Here is a 25,601-nt window from a genome sequence, read left to right as displayed (position 1 = left end):
ATTAAAAAACTACTGGGCAAAGTGGCTTCTTTTCTCAGGATACTCATGTCGATCTCCAGCCTTAAAAATTAATCAATTGGGTATAAAAGAATATTATTATATTTATATTATATTTATACTTTAAAGGAGAATTCACAGAGGCATATGCACAATTGTGCGGGCCCCAGCACAACGTATTTGCGCTATGTGCAAAGCTTTTTCGTAAGCTTATCAACACATTGTACTGTACTTTTTTTGCGCACTAAGAGCCTGTTCATATGCGCATGCAATTCTCCCCCGCCCTGATTTAAAAGGATATTTAGCCTAATAAGGTACAAATGTATTCTTTTTCACTCGTTTCTGCGCATCCCTTCACATATTACATTTGTGCACCCCCATAGACTTCTATGGGGCCCTTTAATGCGCATATGCATACAAAATGCAGCAGGGAAATGAGAATGAACCCATTGCTGTCAAAGGGTTCTATTTTCTGCATAGAAGTGCAGATTTTACTTGTGATTGGCTGACGCCATCCCCTGGCTGCAGGTGCTCTTATAAGGCCCAGCAGGTGAAGGGGCAGAAGACACCTCTATGGGGATATTGATTAATAGTGGTGGCAGTGATATCAGGTGAGGATGGTACAGGGCTTTTACATCTATAAGGGGGATGGACACTTGTACTGGGTGTATATATGTATATGGGGTTGGGTGGGCGGATATTCTTACTACTCTGACCTGGATTGTTACCATATCTCCCTTACCAAGGTGGCTTGAAATGTAACTTAGTGACAGATATGAGAAGCTTGATCATTCGCAAATGGCTTATAAATGTACTGAGACTTGTTTCTTCAAAGGTCGGCGAACCCAGACAGTATTGTCAAAGAGTAATGTCAGCACAGCGCAGAATAGCCCAACTGCTGCTATCCAGTGCTGCATACCCGGAGAGCAGTGGTGGGAGGACCCCGGTTATGCTGGACACATTAATGTAGAGATGATGCTTGTCCCAGGAGCAGTCCAGGAAGAGGGTTCAAAACTGTGTCTTAGTGTTCTGGAATTGTGTGAAGACTTCAACCGAATGTCCTGCTCTTTCCCATTAAAGTAAAAGTATCACTGATTGAGCCACCTGCATGTGGGGTCCCCAACACCTATTATTCCTGGCAGCGGTGTATGTCAGGAACATTTCTTGACTTATACACTGAATGTAGTGCCCAACAGTGGTGTGAAACTAGATGAATGTGCACTCCGTTCTTTTACTGGATGCAGCAAATATTTGTATGCAGCAAATATTTAGTATAAAGACAATCAACAATTGGAACCTTGAGTTCTCGGTTGAATCCAATTGTTTGTATTGCACAATGCCATAACCGCCGGCATTATTGGCTTGTGGCCCTTGAAAAGCCATTTAATTCTCCCCTATAAATACAGGCACAAGATTCAGTTACCATGCAGAAACATCTCCACTGTGATCCAGGTTAGAGGTATGATGTACTGATAACTGTACGGTGTATGTATAAGCTTATTATGTATTGTGTGTTAGAATACCATCATATCATGTGTATGAATGTGGGAGAATGATCCGAGCAAGAAAAAACTAGACTTCTGTTTTGCAATCCATCAACATCCTTTTTCTTGTGTTATGTGTACTCTATTTTCTTCCCACTGCCGTCTATCATAAGTCCCTCCTGCTTCTTACGTCCTACTCAGTAAGGGATCTCTCCCAGGCAGGTGATGGACGGGGGATAATATAAAAGCCTGTCTTGGATTTATAGCTCAGGATCTTCCCCCACCTGTCCAGAAGAGACCTGTTGTAGACAATATTACATATATACACTTTTCAATCCAAATTAAAGGTATCACATATAGAGGACACTCTTTCGGCTTACTGCAAGTTTGGCCAATAGATCTCTATGTAGTCAATGGATTTGTAGTACTCTCAGATGAGATCTGTAACGTGAAGTGAAATTTACTGACATATGTACTTGTATGCAGGAATATTTTCTGGACAATATGAGGAACAATAATTGTGAACAGGACAAAAAAATAAGTTTTATTTCATTTTTGAATTCCTTTAAAGGTAATGTATGGTAGGTGTGTATACTGTCTGTTCTGGAAAACGTTGCACCAAGATGGTGTCCCCTCTTCCTATGCTCTATTAGGCATATAAACATAACAGCATGGAATTTTAGCTCAGGGCTCCCCTCTGTGTCTCAATATAAAGAGTTGCTCAGTAAGAATGTCTCCCATCCTGGTGGACCTTTTGATGTCCTTCTTCTGACAATACATTTCAATATCAGCTATTTTCTAGGGATGCCAAGAGCGGATCATTCGGAGACTCCTATTCTTAATGGGGCTATGCATCTTGGTGCAAGCCCTTTAATTCGGGCTACATATTGCACACATTTTTGGACTTTCTTAGCTCACTTTAGCATTTTTATATTTTAAGTCCTTCCCTGAAAATCATTGCAGGGGTTGCCGACATCCTATTGTGTTCAATGGGGCAGCTGGCCGCAGCCGTGGCCCCATTGAAAGCAATGCTGCATGGACCTGCATTCATGCGTGTTTGTGTACATACGCGGTTTTGTGAGCACCTATGTACAGCACACGCACATGCTCGTGTGAATGTACCCTTAGTCTTCATTTAGCCTATATTTGGGAAAATATAACATTTTCATCACTTTATAGGAGAGGCAAGATGATCTAAATCTGTAATAATCTGGCATGTTAGGGAGTTCACTGTGCTCCAAAAATAAAATTTAGCTTGATTATGTGATTTATTATGATTACGTGGATACTGAATTTATATAGTGTTTATTAGAGATGAGCGAGCACCAAAATGCTCGGGTGCTTGTTACTCGAGACGAACTTTTCGCGATGCTCGAGCATTTTTTATATCGCCGATGCTCGCTAAGATTTTCATTTGTGAAAATCTGGGAAATTCACAAAAGTGATGGGAACGACACAGAAACGGATAGGGCACGCGAGGGGCTACATGTTGGGCTGCATCTCAAGTTCCCAGGTCCCACTATTAAGCCACAATAGCGGCAAGAGTGCCCCCCCCCCTCCCAACAATTTTTACTTCTGAAAAACCCTCATTAGCAAGACATACCTTAGCTAAGCACCACACTACCTCCAACAAAGCACAATCAGTGCCTGCATGACACTCCACTGCCACTTCTCCTGGGTTACATGCTACCCAACCCCCCCACACGACCCAGTGTCCACAGCGCACACCAAAGTGTCCCTGTGCAGCCTTCAGCTGCCCTCATGCCACACGCTGGCCTCATAGCCACACCACCCTCATGTCTATTTATAAGTGCGTCTGCCATGAGGAGGAACCGCAAGCACACACTGCAGAGGGTTGGCACGGCCACGCAGCGACTCTCTTTAAAAGGGGCAGGGCGATAGCCCATAATGCTGTACAGAAGCAATGAGAAATCCAATCCTGTGCCACCGCCATCAGGAGCTGCACACGTGGGCATAGCAATGGGGAACCCATGTGCCACGCACTATTCATTCTGTCAAGGTATCTGCATGCCCCAGTCTGACCGGGGTTTTTAATACATAGACACTGGCAGGTACAAATCCCTAATGTGAAGTCCCTGTGGACACACAGCATGGGTGGCTCCCTGGAACCCACCGGCTGTACATAAATGTATCCCATTGCAGTGCCCATCACAGCTGAGGCAACGGCAGGTTTAATGCAGGTGGGCTTCGGCCCACACTGCATGCCCCAGTCTGACCGGGGTTTTTAATACATAGACACTGGCAGGTACAAATCCCTAATGTGAAGTCCCTGTGGACACACAGCATGGGTGGCTCCCTGGAACCCACCGGCGGTACATAAATAAATCCCATTGCATTGCCCATCACAGCTGAGGTAACATCAGGTTTAATGCAGGTGGGCTTCGGCCCACACTGCATGCCCCAGTCAGACTGGGGGTCTTTAGAAGTGGACACATGGAGTTACAACTCCGTGTGGACCGACAGCATGGGTGGGTCCCAGAAAGCCACCGGCGGTACATAAATATATCCCATTGCATTGCCCATCACAGCTGAGGTAACGGCAGGTTTAATGCAGGTGGGCTTCAGCCAACACTGCATGCCCCAGTCTGACCGGGGTTTTTAATACATAGACACTGGCAGGTACAAATCCCTAATGGGAAGTCCCTGTGGACCCACAGCATGGGTTGCTCCCTGGAACCCACTGGCAGTACATAAATATATCCCATTGCAGTGCCCAGCACAGCTGAGGTAACGTCAGCTTTAATGCGGGTGGGCTAAAAATTAGTAGGATTACACTGTAGGCGAGGGCCCAAAAAATTGGTGTACCAACAGTACAAATGTACTTCAGAAAAATTGCCTATGCCCAACCAAGAGGGCGGGTGAATCCCATTAATCGCTTTGGTTAATGTGGCTTAATTTGTAACTAGGCCTGTAGGCAGCCCAGTTCAAATAAAAATTGCAAGTTTCAACGCTTTATTGAATTGAGAATTGAAACGTATAGACATTGTTTACAAAAGTTATATGACTGAGCCTTGTGGGCCTAAGAAAAATTGCCCGTTCGGCGTGATTACGTGAGGTTTCAGGAGGAGGAGCAGGAGGAGGATGATGAATATAATACACAGATTGATGAAGCTAAAAGGTCCCCGTTTTTGATGGTGATAGAGAACGATGCTTCCATCCGCGGGTGCAGCCTATGTATTGTTTGTGTATCGCTGCTGTCCGCTGGTGGAGAAGAGAACTCTGGGGAAATCCAGGCTTTGTTCATCTTGATGAGTGTAAGCCTGTCGGCACTGTCGGTTGACAGGCGGGTACGCTTATCGGTGATGATTCCCCCAGCCGCACTAAACACCCTCTCTGACAAGATGCTGGCCGCAGGACAAGCAAGCATCTCCAGGGCATACAGCGCGAGTTCAGGCCACGTGTCCAGCTTCGACACCCAGTAGTTGTAGGGGGCAGAGTCGTCACGGAGGACGGTCGTGCGATCGGCTACGTACTCCCTCACTATCCTTTTACAGTGCTCCCGCAAACTCAGCCTTGACTGGGGAGCGGTGACACAGTCTTGCTGGGGAGCCATAAAGCTGTCAAAGGCCTTGGACAGTGTCCCCCTGCCTGTGCTGTACATGCTGCCTGATCTCCGTGCCTCCCCTACTACCTGGCCCTCGGAACTGCGCCTTCTGCCACTAGCACTGTCGGGTGGGAATTTTACCATCAGTTTGTGCGCCAGGGTCCTGTGGTATAGCATCACTCTCGAACCCCTTTCCTCTTCGGGTATGAGAGTGGAAAGGTTCTCCTTATACCGTGGGTCGAGCAGTGTGTACACCCAGTAATCCGTAGTGGCCAGAATGCGTGTAATGCAAGGATCACGAGAAAGGCATCCTAACATGAAGTCAGCCATGTGTGCCAGGGTACCTGTACGCAACACATGGCTGTCCTCACTCGGAAGATCACTTTCAGGATCCTCCTCCCCCTCCTCAGGCCATACACGCTGAAAGGATGACAGGCAAGTAGCATGGGTACCCTCAGCAGTGGGCCAAGCTGTCTCTTCCTCCTCCTCCTCATGCTCCTCCCCCTCCTCAATGCGCTGAGATATAGACATGAGGGTGCTCTGACTATCCAGCGACATACTGTCTTCCCCTGCCTCCATTTCCGAGCGCAAAGCATCTGCCTTTATGCTTTGCAGGGAAATTCTCAAGAGGCATAGCAGAGGAATGGTGACGCTAATGATTGCAGCATTGCCGCTCACCATCTGGGTAGACTCCTCAAAGTTTCCAAGGACCTGGCAGATGTCTGCCAACCAGGCCCACTCTTCTGTAAAGAATTGAGGAGGCTGACTCCCACTACGCCGCCCATGTTGGAGTTGGTATTCCACTATAGCTCTACGCTGCTCATAGAGTCTGGCCAACATGTGGAGCGTAGAGTTCCACCGTGTGGGCACGTCGCACAGCAGTCGGTGCACTGGCAGATTAAACCGATGTTGCAGGGTCCGCAGGGTGGCAGCGTCCGTCGTGGAGTTGCGGAAATGTGCGCTGATCCGGCGCACCTTGCCGAGCAGGTATGACAAGTGTGGGTAGCTTTTCAGAAAGCGCTGAACCACCAAATTAAAGACATGAGCCAGGCATGGCACGTGCGTGAGGCTGCCGAGCTGCAGAGCCGCCACCAGGCTACGGCCGTTGTCACACACGACCATGCCCGGTTGGAGGCTCAGCGGCGAAAGCCAGCGGTCGGTCTGCTCTGTCAGACCCTGCAGCAGTTCGTGGGCCGTGTGCCTCTTCTCTCCTAAGCTGAGTAGCTTCAGCACGGCCTGCTGACGCTTGGCCACCGCTGTGCTGCCACGCCGCGCGACACCGACTGCTGGGGACGTGCTGCTGCTGACACATCTTGATTGCGAGACAAAGGTTGCGTAGGAGGAGGAGGAGGAGGGTGGTTTAGTGGAGGAAGCATACACCGCCGCAGATACCAGCACCGAGCTGGGGCCCGCAATTCTGGGGGTGGGTAGGACGTGAGCGGTCCCAGGCTCTGACGTCGGTCGTCTGCACTCTCAGTGAAAAACTGCAGACCTCGGCCTCTGCAGGGTGGCATGGCGCGAGGGGGCGCTTTGGGAAGCAGTTGGTGGATTATTCGGTCTGGCCCTGCCTCTACCCCTGGCCACCCCATTGCCTCTTCCAACCTGCCCTGCTGCTGCACTTGCCTCCCTCTCTGAAGACCTGTCCTCAGTAGGCTTAGCAAACCAGGTGGGGTCAGTCATCTCATCGTCTAGCTGCTCTTCCTCCGAAACCTCTGTGCGCTCCTCCCTCAGACTTACTGCAATTACTACTACCTGAGTGATAGACAACTGTGTCTCATCGTCGTCGTCCTCCTCACCCACTGAAAGCTCTTGAGACCGTTGCCGGAAGTCCCCAGCCTCATCCCCCGGACCCCGGGAACTTTCCAAGGCTGGGCATCGGTCACGATAAACTCCTCCGGTGGGAGAGGAACCATTGCTGCCCATTCTGGGCAGGGGCCCGAGAACAGTTCCTGGGAGTCTGCCTGCTCCTCAGAATGTGTCATTGTAATGGAGTGAGGAGGCTGGGAGGAAGGAGGAGCAGCAGCCAGAGGATTCAGAGTTGCAGCAGTGGACAGCGTAGAACTCTGGATGGGCGATAGATTGCTGGATGCACTTTCTGCCATCCACGACAGGACCTGCTCACACTGCTCATTTTCTAATAAAGGTCTACCTCGTGGACCCATTAATTGTGAGATTAATCAGGGGACGCCAGAAACGTGCCTCTCTCCTAATCCCGCAGCAGTCGGCTGCGATACACCTGGACCAGGAGCTCGGCCTGCGCCCACACCCTGACTTGGGCCTCCGCGTCCTCGCCCGCGTTCACGTCCTCTAGGCCTACCCCTACCCCTCAGCATGGTGTATTACCAGTAGTGCAGAAACAGAACGCTGTAATTAAATGTGCCGCTTATTGGCCTGTGGTTGGAGGCTGACTTCGCTTACGGAACGCACAGCAGAGCCAGGAAAGAATTTTGCGCAAGCCTGTAGTGAGACGTAGGTGTGTATGACTGAGCTAGTGGAATCCACAGAAGCAGTCAAGTGTCCAAAGGCCACTAGTAGGCCTTAAGTATTTTGCTTCTATTTTTTTAAAGGCTGAGCTGAGACAGCAGACAGATACTGTAGGCAGTGTATATATGTATACTGTTTCCCTCTGGACGGGAATACGGCGGTGATGTAACGGGCAACGCAGAGCCAGGAAAGAATTTTGCGCAAGCCTGCTGTAACACTTAGCTGCATAATAATTAGGACTACTACCCCCAGCAGAGACGCAGTACACTCAAGACGATCACAGGCTGCCCAAAGATAGTATTTTTCCCAAATTTGTTTGAAAAATCCCACTGCCTATATAGACAGTATATCGCTTTCCCTGCCTCACCAGTACTGGCCCTATACTATGTACAAGGACTGCAGACTGAGGACGCAATGCTCTGCACGCCCGATATACAAAAAAAAAAAAAAATGTGCAACACTGCTCACAGCAGCCTTAACAGTTCTGCACACGGTCAGATGTGGCCCTAAGATGGACCGTTGGGGTTCTTCAAGCCTAAAATAACTCCTAACGCTCTCCCTATAGCAGCAGCAGCATCAGCAGCACTTTCCCTCCTCTATGTCAGAATGCATCTGTGGCGAGCCGCGGGAGGGGCCGATTTATATACTCTGGTGACATCTGATCTCGCCAGCCACTCACTGCAGGGGGGTGGTATAGGGCTTCAACGTCGCAGGGGGAAGTTGTAATGCCTTCCCTGTCTTTCTATTGGCCAGAAAAGCGCGCTAATGTCTCAGAGATGAAAGTGAAAGTAACTCGAACATCGCGTGGTACTCGTCTCGAGTAACGAGCATCTCGAACACCCTAATACTTGAACGAGCATCAAGCTCGGACGAGTACGTTCGCTCATCTCTAGTGTTTATGTCTGCTAACTTTTCCCAGTTTATTTTGCATTGTTGCTTTTTTCCGTTCGCAGTGCTGCGTGAGGGATTACATTTAGCGGAATGCGTTGTACTAGTTAATGGTACCATTTGATGATCCACATGACTTTTTGATTGCTTTCTCTTCTGTTTTTTGTAAAGTGCGACAGAGAAAGTTAGCTATTTTAGCACTTTTTAAATATTTTTTTCACGATGTAAATAGGGTACTAACTTTTTATTTGGGTCATAACAAACACAGCAATAAGAAATTTGCAATTTTTTTGCCTGGCTTTCTAAATACTAAAGAGAGAAATGCTGGGTTTTGACAATAATTAACTTAGAATTGTGCAAAAGTGTTAGGACTCATACAAATGTATTTGTGCTACATATTACTGTATACTTTTTATGTGCGTAATATGCAGTTCTGGGTCAGGAGGGGTATTGTGTCCCCTTAAGGAGAGCACACAAAAAGTTGGTGGAAACACCTAGGAGGTAAGTGGGGAGGGGGTGGGGAGGGGGGTTGCCTCTCCCCAAGGAGAGCGCACAGAAGGGTTGTAAAAACACCTAAGAGGTGAATGAGGAGACTTTTAAGGCCATGCACGCACCTCTGGGTAATTTTTGCAACTCACCTCTTAGGTGTTTTTACATCCCTTCTGGGTGCCCTTCTTGGGGAGAGATGATGCCCTGCCCCCCCTCCCTCTCTAACCCACTCACCCCCTAGGTGTCTCCACATGCTTTTTGGGTGCTCTCCTTAAGGAGACACAGCACCCCTCTTGACCCACATCGCAGGCCTCTCACCATCTAAGCCAGAAACCTGCTGCACACTGATGAGGGGAAAACACCCCAAAACAGCTGTCTGTGTATGGTTTTCCTATTCCTAATAATTGTTATAAAGACCTGTATAAAGGCTCTGACATTGATTTGAAGGAATGCTGCTATCCAATAGGTGGTGCTGCAGGGGTACCGTATAGTTCCATCTTCCTTATTTGCATATGAAGTTCTAAAACCCCATTATATTGGGCCATGCAGACCTGCAAGTTCTACATGTGTGAAAAATTCAGCAGCATGTCCCATTTTGGTGCACATTTCTACATTGAAGTAGCGCATTAAAGTCAATAGAATCATGTATACATGCAGAGAATCTGTATGATACATGCATAGTCACTGAGTATTAATGCATTATAGCAATGGAGCATTCTTATTTGACTAAAGTGTTCAACAAAATAGCTGCCAGGGTATTTGCTTTACCAGAAATTCTGAAAGCTCTCATTATTACTTTACCTAAACCTAAACAAAACCAAATCACCTCATAGCCCTCCTAATTTCAGGGCTATATCTCTTCTTAACCTGGACATAAAATTGTATACAAAAATTCTGGTCAAAAGATTATCCAAATTTTTACCCAATCTGATCAACAAAGATCAAACGGGATTTATTCGAGGAAGTCAAACAATAGATGGCACAAGACAATATATTGATATAGTCTCCATTGTGTCTAGATGGGGAACCACTTCTCTGCTCCTAGCCAGGGATGTGGAGAAGGCCTTCGACAGAGGTCATTAGGCTTATCTTGGAGGAGTTCTTTCAAAATTTGGTTTTGAGGGACCCATACTTTATGCTATACCTACCTTATATTTCCACCCCCTGTGCACAATACAGGCTCCCTTACTACTTTATGTAGTATTAGCAATGGAACTCGTCCAGGCTGCCCTCTATCTCCAATAATATTTACTTTAATAATGGAGCCCTTTGGTCAACTAATTTGCTCATCTCCAGATATATCAGGTATTAATATAGTAAACACAGAACACCGCAATGGCCTATTTGAGCACAATGTTATTTTGAGTTTGGACTTTCCAGACGCCTCTCTTGTTGCAGTCTCGGACATCATCACAAAATTTGTAATGGTTAGTTTGTATCAAGTTAATGCATCCAAATCTTTGATTTTTAATGTGGGAGACCTTGAGATCATTAAAGCACGTTTACAAAATGTAGACCCATTCAAGTGGTCAGATGGACAAACACCTTATTTGGGCATCACATTAACATTTCCCATACACAATTTGGGCTTGGTTAACTTGAAAACTTTATTATCTCTGCTAGAGAAAGATATTCCAAATTATTCTAACATGATGAATTCCTGGATAGGTCGCATCACTGTTACCAAAATTATGTTACTTCCAAAAATTTTAGATATTTTTTGCCATATCCCAATAGTCATACCAAAATCTACCCCAAAGAAAATACAAAATTTATTCACACCCTTTATTTGGCACAATCAAAAAGCAAGAGTATCCGCAAAAACTTTATATGCTAAACCTTCTTAAGGAGGGCTGGGTTTCTCCAGTATAAAAAAAACTATTACTATTGTTAGATCAATTGAGAAGTTGGTGGTCAGATGACTACTCCAAACATTGGGTGAATATTGAATCCCATATGTGCAAATACCCTAGACTCTCTCAGCTGCTGTGGGTTTCTAGACTCTAGAAATTCTCTGCCTCTTCCTTTCCCACAATAGAAGCTACCCTACACATTTTCACGTCCTAACCTTCTCCATCTGCATATTCTAAAGCTCCCACTAGAAGTGATCCAAATTCTTATCCCAAATATAGATCTCACATGGAGCACTGGAGGCATTCTTAAAATAGAAGACCTAAGTGAGAATCCAATATTAAAATCAGTCACCCAACTTCACGAAATGTTCCCTCTTCCACATAAAGAAATCTAAAAATATCTACAATTAGGACACTTCTTAGCATTGTTTTCTCCCCCCAACACTACACCTATATAGCAATGGGACACAAGGTAAAGGTATTTGCAAAGTTTATGCAGAATTGTACTCTTTTTCCACCTCATACATATTTACTTTCATTTCTAAATGGGAAAAAGACCTTTAGAAATCCTTTTCCACAGACCAATGGACGCAGGCATTATTTTGGATTCAGGGTTTCCTAGGGGGCTTTCTCTTTCTGCCATTATACAATGGTGCCATCTGCTGGCTAAAGTGTTAAATCATAAACACTCCCATGAGAATGACCTATCAGCACACAAGATGTTATAAGGTATATGAATGTCCCACCTTCCTTTGTTTGAATACTATATAAACCTTTTCCTGCCAAAACAAAGATAGATGCCACATGGTCTTACACACTATCTGATGTGTTATCCATTGGCTGCTCTGAGATTATATTTTCTTGTTTAAAACAATTTGGTTACCTGAAGCATATCATAAGACTGATTTAACCCCTTAGTGACAGAGCTTTTTTGTTTTCTTACTATTTTCGTTTTTTCCTCCCCCATTTTGAAAAATCGAACCTCCTTTATTTATCCATCGATCTAGCGGTATGAGGGCTTGTTTTTTGCGGGACAAGTTGTATTTTCAATGGTGCTATTTATTGTACCATATAATGCACTTATAAAACTTTTAAAAAAATTATAAGTGGAGAGAAAGGAAAAAGAAAATGACATTCCACCATCTTTCAGTGCGTCTTGTTTCTACAGCGCACAAACTGCAACAAAAATGACATTATAACTTTATTCTATGGGTCAGTATGATTACTATGCTACCAGACTTGTATAGTTTTGTTTTTGCTTTACTACTTGTATTTTTTTAACCGCTTAATGACATGGCCTATTTTGGCGTTGAGGACCAAGTGATTTTTTCGTATTTTTCCATCTCCATTTTTCAAAAGCCATAACTTTTTTATTTTTCCGTGGACGCGGCCGTATAAGGGCTTGTTTTTTGCGTGGCGAGCTGTAGTTTTTATCGGATCCACTTTTGGGTACGTAGACAATATCGTAAAATTTAAACAAATTTTTTTTATGATAACATGGAGATAAACCGCATCAATTCTGCCATAGATTTCTTTTTCTTTTTTTTACAGCGTTAATCATGCAGCATAAATGACACACAAAATTTTTTCTGCGGGTCGGTACGGTTACAACGATACCAAAATTGTTATATTTTTTTAGGTTTTTACACTTTTTTGCAATAAAACCCCCTTTTTTTGGAAATCTTTTTTTTTTCTCTATAGCTGCATTCAAAGTCCTGTAACTTTTTTTTTTTTTTATGTACGGAGCTCTATGAGGGCTTATTTTTTGCAAGGCAAGCTGTAGTTTTTATTGGTACCATTTTGGTGAATGTACGGCTTTTTCGATCACTTTTATTGCACTTTTTGGGAGTCAAAATGCTAAAAATTAGCATTTTGCCTCTGTTTTTTAGCTTTTTTTTTTACGCTTTTTGTCGTACAAAACGAAACGTGTGTTCAACTTTTTGTACACGTCATTACGGACGCGTCAATACCAAATATGTGGGGTTTTCATTTTTTTCCCCTTTGTTTATGCTAATATTAGAAAAAGCATAAAAAAGGGTTTTTTTTACATTTTTTTTTTACATTTTTCTTTTTTTTACATTTTTTTTTCTTTTTTTATACACTATTTGAGTCCCTCTGAGGGACTTGCAGCAGTATGCCTATGATCGCTGTGATAAGACATGGCAGAGCTACTGCTCTCCCATGCCTTATCGCCTATACAGCGATTATAGGCACAGGCAATACAGGACGCCAGTGTCTGGCGTCCTGTTGCCATGGCGACAGGCTGGGCTCTCGCGATGACATCGCGAAAGCCGGCCGGAGACACAGAAAGATCGCGATCCCTCTGTGAACTCTTTCCCTGCCGCGATCTACTTAGATCGCGGCAGGGAAGGGGTTAACAGCGGGGCGGCGCATCTCTGATGCCCCCCCGCTGTTGCAGCGGGACGCCGGCTGTGAGTGACAGCCGGCTCCCGCTGCGGGATAGCACGGGATCTTATGTGATCCCGCGCTATCCCCAGGATGTACTGGTACGTCCTGTTGCGGGAAGTACCAGGCTCCCAGGACATAACGGTACGTCCTGGAGCGGGAAGGGGTTAAAGATATTTAATTAAAAAAATAATAATTTTCTGTCTCAAACATCTGCGCACAATAACGTTTTTATTTTTCTGTCAACAAAATTGTGTGAGGGCTCATTTTTTGCGATATGTCTTGTAGTTTCCGTTGGTTCCATTTAAATACATACTACATTTTGTTCATTTTTTATAACATTTTTTCTTGGAGACAAGGTGATCAAAAAAAAGCGCATTTCTGTAGTTTTTTTTTCAGACGATGTTCACTGTGCAGGGAAATAATGCATTACTTTGATAGATCGGACTTTTACGGACACGGTGATAGCAAATATGTATTTTCATTTCATTTAGATTCTTTTATAAATATGGCAAACGTTTTTTGTTTTTTTTACATTTAGTACTTTTTAAAAAAATAATTATTAATAAAAATGACATTATGATGTTATTGAATGGCTGTGATTGATTAACCCATTGGCTGATGCCGCGCTGAGTTAGCCAATCAGAGCATTAGCTTTCTGGAGGCAGGGCATTCAAGCCCCGCATCCAGAAAGCAATGTTCTGTCGGGATGGAGGAGGGAGCGACAGCCTGCAGCAATGCCGTGGGAGGTGACCCCTGACTTTAGAGAATATTTACCTGGGTTAAAAAGTTGTCTTATATGCCAGAAAACCGCAAAATTTCCCCTTTACTATGTAAAAAATAAAATAAAATTACATATGTGGTATTGCTGCATTCATAATGACCCAGAAGAAAAAACTAGTATATTATTTAACCCGCACAGTGCACAACATGAAAAAAAAAATACAAAAACCATGGCGAAAAAAACGAATATTGCCTTGCAAAAAACAGAATGGAAATTGATCAAAATGTCGCATGGTTCAACGCATGGAACCATTAAAAACTACAACTCATCCCACAAAAAAAAACCTCTTACAGCATCATTGACAAAAAAGGAAAAACGTTAGGAGTCTTTAAGTGCAGCGATAAGCAAAAAATATATATTTTTAAAATATGAAAAGGTTGCAAAAAAAACCCCTATATTAACTTGGTATTGGTGAAATCGTACTGGCCTGCAGAATCAATTAATATTATATAGGGCTTATTTACACGAGTGCATATCGGCCGGCGTTTTCACAGCTGGCCGATATACGCTTTCATCTGAGCAGTTCCCCCACTTTCTGCCTCTCTCTTCCCCTCCGATTCTTTGCAATAATAGTGGACAGGACAGAGCGGAGCTTAGCTCTACCCTCATCCTACTGCTCCCATTGCCAATGCTGGTGTGGAGGAAGAGAGAGAGAGAGAGCCAGTGAGCGGGAGGGAAGGGGAAAACGGCTCCGTTTGAAGCATATATCGGCCGGCTGTGAAAATGTCGGCTAATATACGCTCATGTAAATAAGCCCTTAGGCCTCGGTCACACGGGCGATTTTCCGTGCGATCTGCGCATGCGATGTGCGATTCCTGTTCTCTTCTTTATATGCGCTCAGTGGGGCCGGCGGCAGCAGCGCCGACCCCATTGAGAACATATACTAGACAAATCATTCTTCTCTGCCACAGCTGTAACAGCTGTAGCAGAGAAGAAGGATGTTTGCTAGAGATGAGCGAACGTACTCGTCCGAGCTCGATACTCGTTCGAGTATTAGCGTGTTCGAGATGCTCGTTACTCGAGACGAGTACCACGCGATGTTCGAGTTACTTTCACTTTCATCTCTGAGACGTTAGCGCACTTTTCTGGCCAATAGAAAGACAGGGAAGGCATTACAACTTCCCCCTGCGACGTTCAAGCCCTATACCACCCCCCTGCAGTGAGTGGCTGGCGAGATCAGGTGTCACCCGAGTATATAAATCGGCCCCTCCCGCGGCTCGCCACAGATGCATTCTGACATAGCTCAGGGAAAGTGCTGCTGATGCCGGAGCTGCTATAGGGAGAGCGTTAGGAGTTATTTTAGGCTTCAAGAACCCCAACGGTCCTTCTTAGGGCCACATCTGACCGTGTGCAGTACTGTTGAGGCTGCTTTTAGCAATGTTGCACTTTTTTTTTTTTGTATATCGGCCGTGCAGAGCATTGCGTCCGCAGTCTGCAGTCATTGTACAGAGTATAGGGCCAGTACTGGTGAGGCAGGGAAAGAGATATTCAGGCTATATAGGCAGTGGGCTTTTTCCAAAAAATTGATCGCCGTCATCCCGCCAGAGGGAAAGAGTATACATAATATTATACGCTGCCTACAGTATCTATCTGCTGGGGGTAGTAGTCCTAATTAATACGCAGATAAGCATTACAGCAGGCTTGCGCAAAATTGTTTCCTGGATCTGCTGTCTCTGTTACATGATCGCCGTCATCCCGCCAGAGAGAAAGAGAATACATAATATTATACGCTGCCTATAGTATCTATCTGCTGGGGGTAGTAGTCCTAATTAATACGCAGCTAAGCGTTACAGCAGGCTTGCGCAAAATTGTTTCCTGGATCTGCTGTCTCTGTTACATGATCGCCGTCATCCCGCCAGAGGGAAATAGTATACATAATATTATACGCTGCCTACAGTATCTGTCTGCTGTATCAGCTCAGCATTTTAAAAAAATAGAAGCAAAATACTTAAGGCCTACTACTGGCCTTTGGCCACTTGACTGCTTCTGCGCTGTGAATTCCACTAGCTTAGTCATACGCACCTACGTCTCACTACAGGCGTGCGCAAAATTGTTTCCTGGCTCTGCTGTGCGTTCCGTAAGGGAAGTCAGCCTCCAACCACAGGCCAATAAGCGGCACATTTAATTACAGCGTTCTGTTTCTGCACTACTGGTAATACACCATGCTGAGGGGTAGGGGTAGGCCTAGAGGACGTAGACGCGGGCGAGGACGCGGAAGCCCAAGTCAGGGTGTGGGCACAGGCCGAGCTCCTGATCCAGGTGTATCGCAGTCGATTGCTGCGGGATTAGGAGAGAGGCACGTTTCTGGCGTCCGCACATTCCTCTCACAATTAATGGGTCCACGCGGTAGACCTTTATTAGAAAATGAGCAGTGTGAGCAGGTCCTGTCGTGGATAGCAGAAAGTGCATCCAGCAATCTATCGACCACCCAGAATTCTGCACCGTCCACTGCTGCAACTCTGAATCCTCTGGCTGCTGCTCCTCCTTCCTCCCAGCCTCCTCACTCCATTACAATGACACATTCTGAGGAGCAGGCAGACTCCCAGAAACTGTTCTCGGGCCACTGCCCAGAATGGCCAGCAATGGTTCCTCTCCCACCGGAGCAGTTTGTCGTGACCGATGCCCATGTTTTTCACTGAGAGTGCAGATGACCGACGAACAGTGGTGTGCAACCTTTGTCGCGCCAAGATCAGCCGGGGAGCCACCACCACCAGCCTCACCACCACCAGCATGCGCAGACATATGATGGCCAAGCACCCCACAAGGTGGGACGAAGGCCTTCACCGCCTCCGGTTTGCACCGCTGCCTCTCCCCCTGTGCCCCAACCTGCCACTGAGATCCAACCCCCCTCTCAGGACACAGGCACTACCGTCTCCTGGCCTGCACCCACACCCTCACCTCCGCTGTGCTCGGCCCCATCCACCAATGTCTCTCAGCGCACCGTCCAGCCGTCGCTAGCGCAAATGTTGGAGCGCAAGCGCAAGTACGCCGCCACGCACCCGCGCGCTCAAGCGTTAAACGTGCACATAGCCAAATTTATCAGCCTGGAGATGCTGCCGTATAGGGTTGTGGAAATGGAGGCTTTCAAAGGTATGATGGTGGCGGCGGCCCCGCGCTACTCAGTTCCCAGTCGCCACTACTTTTGCCGATGTGCCATCCCAGCCCTGCACGACCACGTCTCCCGCAACATTGTACGCGCCCTCACCAACGCGGTTACTGGCAAGGTCCACTTAACAATGGACACGTGGACAAGCACAGGCGGGCAGGGCCACTATATCTCCCTGACGGCACATTGGGTGAATTTAGTGGAGGCTGGGACAGAGTCAGAGCCTGGGACCGCTCACGTCCTACCCACCCCCAGAATTGCAGGCCCTAGCTCAGGGGTGGTGGTATCTGCGGCTGTGTATGCTTCCTCCACTCAACCACCCTCCTCCTCCTCCTCCTCCTACGCAACCTCTGTCTCGCAATCAAGATGTGTCAGCAGTAGCACGTCGCCAGCAGTCGGTGTCGCGCGTCGTGGCAGCACAGCGGTGGGCAAGCGTCAGCAGGCCGTGCTGAAACTACTCAGCTTAGGAGAGAAGAGGCACACGGCCCACGAACTGCTGCAGGGTCTGACAGAGCAGACCCACCGCTGGCTTGCACCACTGAGCCTCCAACCGGGCATGGTCGTGTGTGAGCTCTGCAGCTCGGCAGCCTCACGCACGTGCCATGCCTGGCCCACGTCTTTAATTTGGTGGTTCAGCGCTTTCTGAAAAGCTACCCACGCTTGTCAGACCTGCTTGGAAAGGTGCGCCGCCTCTGCGCACATTTCCGCAAGTCCCACACGGACGCTGCCACCCTGCGCACCCTGCAACATCGGTTTAATCTGCCAGTGCACCGACTGCTGTGCGACGTGCCCACACGGTGGAACTCTACGCTCCACATGTTGGCCAGGCTCTATGAGCAGCGTAGAGCTATAGTGGAATACCAACTCCAACATGGGCGGCGCAGTGGGAGTCAGCCTCCTCAATTCTTTACAGAAGAGTGGGCCTGGTTGGCAGACATCTGCCAGGTCCTTGGAAACTTTGAGGAGTCTACCCAGATGGTGAGCGGGGGGGGGGGGGAAGACAGCTTGGCCCACTGCTGAGCGTACACATGCTGCTTGCCTGTCATCCTTTCAGCGTGTATGGCCTGAGGAGGAGGAGGATCCTGAAAGTGATCTTCCTAGTGAGGACAGCCATGTGTTGCATACAGGTACCCTGGCACACATGGCTGACTTCATGTTAGGATGCCTTTCTCGTGACCCTCGCGTTACACGCATTCTGGCCTCTACGGATTACTGGGTGTACACACTGCTCGACCCACGGTATAAGGAGAACCTTTCCACTCTCATACCCGAAGAGGAAAGGGGTTCGAGAGTGATGCTATACCACAGGACCCTGGCGGACAAGCTGATGGTAAAATTCCCATCCGACAGCGCTAGTGGCAGAAGGTGCAGTTCCGAGGGCCAGGTAGCAGGGGAGGTGCGGAGATCAGGCAGCATGTACAGCACAGGCAGGGGAACACTCTCTAAGGCCTTTCACAGCTTTCTAGCTCCCCAGCAAGACTGTGTCACCGCTCCCCAGTCAAGGCTGAGTCGGCGGGAGCACTGTAAAAGGATGGTGAGGGAGTACGTAGCCGATCGCACGACCATCCTCCGTGACGCCTCTGCCCCCTACAACTACTGGGTGTCGAAGCTGGACACGTGGCCTGAACTCGCACTGTATGCCCTGGAGGTGCTTGCTTGTCCTGCGGCTAGCGTCTTGTCAGAGAGGGTGTTTAGTGCGACTGGAGGAATCATCACAGATAAGCGTACCCGCCTGTCAACCGACAGTGCCAACAGGCTTACACTCATCAAGATGAACAAAGCCTGGATTTCCCCAGACTTCTCTTCTCCACCAGCGGACAGTAGCGATACCTAAACAATACGTAGGCTGCACCCGCGGATGGAAGCATTGTTCTCTATCACCATCAAAAACGTGGACCTTTTAGCTTCATCAATCTGTGTATAATATTCCTCCTCCTCCTCCTGCTCCTCCTCCTGAAACCTGACGTAATCACGCCGAACGGGCAATTTTTTTTAGGCCCACAAGGCTCAGTCATATAATTTTTGTAAACAATTTTTATACGTTTCAATGCTCATTAAAGCGTTGAAACTTTCACCTGAACCAATTTTTATTTTAACTGGGCTGCCTCCAGGCCTAGTTACAAATTAAGCCACATTAACCAAAGCGATTAATGGGTTTCACCTGCCCTCTTGGTTGGGCATGGGCAATTTTTCAGACATACATTAGTACTGTTGGAACACCAATTTTTTGGGGCCCTCGCCTACAGTGTAATCCAATTAACTTTTTGCCCACCTGCATTAAAGCTGACGTTACATCAGCTGTGATGGGCACTGCAATGGGATATATTTATGTATCGCCGGTGGGTTCCAGGGAGCCACCCATGCTGTGGGTCCACAGGGAGTTGTAACTGCATGTGTCTACTTCTAAGGAACCCCAGTCTGACTGGGGCATGCAGTGTGGGCTGAAGCCCACCTGCATTAAACGTGACATTACCTCAGCTGTGATGGGCAATGCAATGGGATATATTTATGTACCGCCGGTGGCTTCCTGGCACCCACCCATGCTGTGGGTGCACACGGAATTCCCATTGCGAGGTTGTACCTGCCTGTGACTATTTATAAAAAAACACGGTCTGACTGGGGCATGCAGACACCTTGACAGAATGAATAGTGTGTGGCACATAGGTTCCCCATTGCTATGCCCACGTGGCGGTGGCACAGGATTATATTTCTCATTGCTTCTGTTCAGCATTGTGGGCTATCGCCCCGCCCCTTTTAAAGAGGGTCGCTGCCTAGCCGTGCCAACCCTCTGCAGTGTGTGCCTGTGGTTCCTCCTCATGGCAAACACACTTATAAATAGACATGAGGGTGGCGTGGCATGAGTGCAGCTGAAGGCTGCGCAGAGACACTTTGGTGTGCGCTGTGGACACTGTGTCGTGCGGGGGGGAGGGGTTGGGCAGCAGGTAACCCAGGAGAAGTGGCAGCGGAGTGTCATGCAGGCAGTGATTGTGCTTTGTTGGAGGTAGTGTGGTGCTTAGCTAAGGTATGCCTTGCTAATGAGGGTTTTTCAGAAGTAAAAATTGTTTTTTACTTATTATATTTTTAAGCCCTTCCCGAAAATTCATTGTGAGATCGCCGGCAGCCCATTACTTTCAATGGAGCCGGCTGTATTGCCGGCTCCATTGAATTCAATGGGCAAACATTAGAGATGAGCGAGCACCACAATGCAAGGGTGCTCGTTACTCGGGACGAAATTTTCGCGATGCTCGAGGGTTCGTTTCGAGTAACGAACCCCATTGAAGTCAATGGCGACTCGAGCATTTTTGTATATCGCTGATGCTCGCTAAGGTTTCCATTTGTGAAAATCTGGGCAATTCCAGAAAGTGATGGGAACGACACAGCAACGGATAGGGCAGGTGAGGGGCTACATGCAGGGCTGCATCTCAGGTTCCCAGGTCTCACTAATAAGCCACAATAGCGGCAAGAGTGCCCCCCCCCCCCTAACAATTTTTACTTCGGATAAACCCTCATTAGCAAGGCACACCTTAGCTAAGCACCACACTACCTCCAACCAAGCACAATCACTGCCTGTGGGACACACAGCTGCCTCTTCTCCTGGGTTACATGCTGCCCAACCCCCTCGCATGACCCTGCGTCCGCAGCGCACACAAAAGCGCCCCTGCGCAGCCTTCAGCTGCCCTCATGCCACACGCTGGCCTCATTGCCACACCACCCTCATGTCTATTTATAAGTGCGTTTGCCTTGAGGAGGAACCGGAGGCACACACTGCAGAGGGTTGGCAGGGCCAGGCAGCGACCCTCTTTGAAAGTGTGGGCGATAGCCCACAATGCTGTTGAGAATTGATAATAGATTCACGTACCATCTTCATTCCAATCCTTTGTCACCTCCGTAAAGAGCTGCAAACGTGGGCATAAAGGGGAGCCCGCTGCCAGCCCAGCACTTCTACACATCTCCACAATGCAGCAATACTCGGTGTGGGAAGTATGTGAGCGGGCCCTGGGTCAGGCTCTGTCCCAGCAAACACCTTGCGTGGCCCAAGGTGTTGCGAGTGACATAGCAATGGGGACTCCATGTGTCCACACACTACTCATTCTGTTTGGGTGTCGGATACCTCATCGACAACGCAAGGGGTAAACCATCTGCACTCCGCAACCTACCCAAGTCTGTCAGTGTTTTGGGGAGAGACAGGTACAACTCCACTATAGCAAGTCTGTGTGCACCCACAGCATGGGTGGCTAGCAGGAACACACAGACGGTACAGAAAGAAATCCCATCGCAGTGCCCCGGATAGCTGAGGTTACGTGACAGGAAATACATGCTGGCCTCGGCCCACACTTGGGGCCAGATAAGCAGAACACCACAATGGGAAGACTTAGTGCACCCATAGTATACACAGACTCCTGTAATATTCCTGTAGCAAAGGTACTCTCTTCCCCCGTCTCCTGTTCCGATCGCAAAGCGTCAGCCTTTATGCTTTGCAGCGAACTTCTCAGCAGGCATAGCAGAGGAATGGTGACGCTAATAATTGCAGCATCGCCGCTCACCATCTGGGTAGACTCCTCAAAGTTTCCGAGGACCTGGCAGATGTCTGCCATCCACGCCCACTCCTCGGTAAAGAATTGGGGGGCTGACTCCCACTACGCCGCCCATGTTGGAGTTGGTATTCCACTATTGCTCTATGCTGCTCATACAGCCTGGCCAACATGTGTAGCTTAGAATTCCACCATGTGGGCACGTCGCATAGCAGCCGGTGCTCTGGCAGATTAAACCGATGCTGCAGGGTCCACAGGGTGGCAGCGTCCGTGGTGGACTTGCGGAAATGTACGCAGACGCGGCGCACCTTGCCGAGCAGGTCTGACAAGTGTGGGTAGTTTTTCAGAAACCGCTGAACCACCAGATTGAAGACGTGGGCCAGGCATTGCACGTGTGTGAGGCTGCCGAGCTGCAGAGCCGCCATCAGGTTACGGCCGTTGTCACACACGACCATGCTCGGTTGGAGGCTCAGCGGCGAAAGCCAGAGGTCGGTCTGCTCAGTCAGACCCTGCAACAGCTCAGGGGCCGTGTGCCTCTTGTCACCTAGGCTGAGTAGTTTCAGCACGTCCTGCTGATGCTTGCCCACCGCTGTGCTGCCGCGGCACTCCACACCGGCTGCTGGCGACGTGCTGCTCACATTTCTTAATTGAGAGGTAGAGGTTGCGGAGGAGGAGGGGGAGGGTTTAGAGGAGGTGGCATAGACCACCGCAGATACCCGAACCGAGGAAGGACCCGCAATTCTGGGTGTGGGTAGGACGTGTGCGGTCCCAGGTTATGCCTCGGCCCCAGCCTCCACCAAATTCACCCAATGTGCCATCAGGGAGATATAGTGGCTCTGCCCGCCAGTACTTGTCGACGTGTCCGTGGTTAAGTGGACCTTCCCAGTAACCGCGTTGGTGAGGGCACGATTGATGTTGCGGGAGACGTGCTGGTGTAGGGCTGGGATGGCACACCGGGAAAAATAGTGGCGACTGAGGACCCAGTAGCATGGGACCGCCGCCATCAAGTTTTTGAAAGCCTCCCTTTCCACAAGCCTGTACGGCAGCATCTCCAGGCTGATCAATTTCGCAATGTACACGTTTAAAGCTTGAGCGTGCGGGTGCATGGCGGCGTATTTGCGCTTGCGCTCCAAGGCTTGCGCTAGCGACAGCTGGATGCTGCGCTGAGAGACATTGCTGGATGGGGCCGAGGACAGCGGAGGTGACGGTGTGGGTGCAGGCCGGGAGGCGCTCGTGCCTGTGTCCTGAGAGGAGGGTTGGATCTGAGTGGCAGGTTGGGGCACAGGGGGAGAGGCAGTGGTGCGACCCGGAGGCGGTGAAGGCCTTCGTCCCACCTTGTGGGGTGTTTGGCCATCATATGCCTGCGCATGCTGGGGGTGGTGAGGCTGGTACTGGTGGCTCCCCGGCTGATCTTGGCACGACACAGGTTGCACACCACTGTTCGTTGGTTGTCCGCGCTCTCACTGAAAAACATCCACACCTTTGAAGACCTAGGTCTCTGCCGGGTGACTTGGCGCGAGGGGGTGCTTTGGGAAACAGTTGGGGGAGACTTCGCTCTGGCCCTGCCTCTACCCCTGGCCACCCCACTGCCTCTTCCAACCTGTCCTGCTGCTGCACTTGCCTCCCCCTCTGAAGACCTCTCCTCAGTTGGCTTAGCGAACCAGGTGGGGTCAGTCACCTCATCGTCCAGCGGCTCTTCCTCCGAATCTTCTGTGTGTTGCTCCCTCGGACTTACTGCCCTTACTACTACCTCACAGATAGACAACTGTGTCTCATCATCATCGACCTACTCACCCACTGAAAGCTCTTGAGACAGTTGCCAGAAGTCCCCAGCCTCATCACCCGGACCCCAGGAACTTTCCAAAGGTTGGGCATCGGTCACGACAAACTCCTCCGGTGGGAGAGGAACCATTTTTTCCCAATCAAGGCAGGGGCCCGAGAACAGTTCCTGGGAGTCTGTCTGCTCATCAGAATGTGTCATTTTCATGGCGTGAGGAGGCTGGGAGGAAGGAGGAGCAGCAGCGAGAGGATTCAGAGTTGCAGCAGTGGACGGCGTAGAAGACTGGGTGGTCGATACATTGCTGGATGCATTTTCTGCCATCCACGACAGGACCTGATCACACTGCTCAGTTTGTAATGAAGATCTACCACGTGGACCCAAAAATTGTGATATGAAGCTGGGGACCCCAGAAACTTGCCTCTCTCCTAATCCTGCAGCAGCTGGCTGCGATTCTCCTGGACCATGAACTGTGCCCAAACCCTCACTTGGACCTCCCCGTCTTCACCCACGTCCTCTAGGCCTACCCCTCAGCATGGTGGATTACGAATAGTGCAGACACAGAGCGGTCTGAATAATTATGCAATTATTGGCGTGCAGTTGGAGGCTGACAGCGGTTATGTAGCGTACACTGCAGTCCCAAAAAAATAATACGCAAGGCTGCAAAAAGGCCTAGCTGGCTAATAGTGAGGCAACTCCCAGCAGCGACGCAGTATAATGCACACGGACAGGTCACAGGTAGCCAGCCCTAAGAAGGAGTGTTTTTTCTAATTTTTTTGAAAAAGCTAACAGCCTAGAGATCGCGTATATGACTTTCCCTCTATCAGTGGCTGTCACCGCACGCTTTGCGTGAATTTGCAGGCACACACAGAGCGGTCTGAATAATTATGCAATTATTGGCGTGCAGTTGGAGCCTGACAGCGGTTATGCAACACACACTGCAGTCCCAAAAAAATAATACGCAAGGCTGCAAAAAGGCCTAGCTGGGTAATAGTGAGGCAACTCCCAGCAGCGACGGTCACAGGTAGCCCTAAGAAGGAGCTTTTTTGGGGTACTTGTTGACAGGATTCTACACTACCACTGTCCCTGCCTGACCAGTACTGCCCCTATACTCTGTATAATTGACTGCAGACTGAGAACGCAATAGTCTGCACAGCCCAAGATGAAAAAAAAATTGTGCAAAACTGCTCCCAGCAGCCACAACAGTAATGTACACCCTAAGAAGGACCGTTGGGGTTCTTGAAGATACTAACACTCTCCCTATAGCACCAGCAGCACCCTCCCTAATCTCTTGCAGCGTGTGTCTGAGGCGAGCCGCGGGCGGGAACTCTTTAAATACTCAGCGGTTACTTGATTTCACCAGCCACTCACTGCAGGGGGGTGGGATAGGGCTGGAACGTCACAGGAGGAAGTGGTAATGCCTTCCCTGCATGTCTATTGGCCAGAAAATGGCGCAAAACAAGCAGGGAAGAAAATGGAAGTGACTCGAGTACCGCGTGGTACTCGTCTCGAGTAACAAGCATCTCGATTACCCTAATACTCGAGCGAGTATCAAGATCGGACGAGTACGTTCGCTCATCTCTAGTGACACTGTAAAATGTCTTGTACCTGCAGATTATATTGATTCTCTGTTGTGTCAATTCTGCTGATTCTCAATAAAAATTTATTGAACATTAGAAAATACAACGTGTGCTGCACATACAAGCCTTTCTATGGCTATGTCTGCAGAAATTTTAACCCTTTCCAATCCAATGTCGGGCCTGCTCGACATCATCATTTCCCTCCACAGGTCCGATGTCGGGACAGGTCCGACACTGCAGTGCAGAAGTGCATCTGCACCCGATCATCAGACACATTGGGTGCAGATGCACTCCTGCACTGATCCTCATCAAGGACCCCCGAGGAGAAGGCAGAAAGGGTTTTTAACCCTTTCTGTCTTCTCCTTTACACATTACATAGCGCTTAATTAACTCTATGTAATGCACAGAGATTCCGGCCGGCGATCATGTGACCGCCGGTGTTACCTGACCCCCGGCGGTCACATTAACGCTGAGCCGGGAGCCTGCACCATGGGGGGACCTGTTTACCTGTCCGGCGTCTTCCGCGTTCTCCCTTCTGCCTCCAGGCCCGGCGATCATGTGAGGCAGAAGGGAGAATCCGGAAGACACCAAACAGGTAAACAAGTCCCCCCATGGTGCAGTGGGCACCTGCACCCTCCTGAACTCTGTCAGTTTAG

General features: G+C 48.5%; 1 long non-coding RNA gene across 2 annotated transcripts in view; it reads left to right on the top strand.

Annotated features, from left to right (window-relative positions):
* Nucleotides 1-1,398: 1,398 nt before the first annotated feature.
* Nucleotides 1,399-25,601, top strand: part of LOC136609379 (uncharacterized) — a 37,495-nt gene continuing 13,292 nt past the window's right edge. Inside the window, exon 1 of one of the 2 annotated variants that reach the window (XR_010790047.1) lies at nt 1,399-1,456. This is a non-coding gene — a long non-coding RNA (uncharacterized lncRNA). Of the gene's footprint in view, nt 1,457-2,032; nt 2,053-25,601 lie in introns of those variants that run through there. The other variant, XR_010790048.1, reaches the window with a different exon arrangement.

The sequence above is a fragment of the Eleutherodactylus coqui genome, chromosome 1 (genome assembly GCF_035609145.1).
Source record: "Eleutherodactylus coqui strain aEleCoq1 chromosome 1, aEleCoq1.hap1, whole genome shotgun sequence".
Taxonomy (NCBI): Eukaryota; Metazoa; Chordata; class Amphibia; order Anura; family Eleutherodactylidae; genus Eleutherodactylus; species Eleutherodactylus coqui.
The sequence above is the reverse complement of the archived record's forward strand: the minus strand, read 5'-3'. Positions and strand labels throughout refer to the sequence as shown.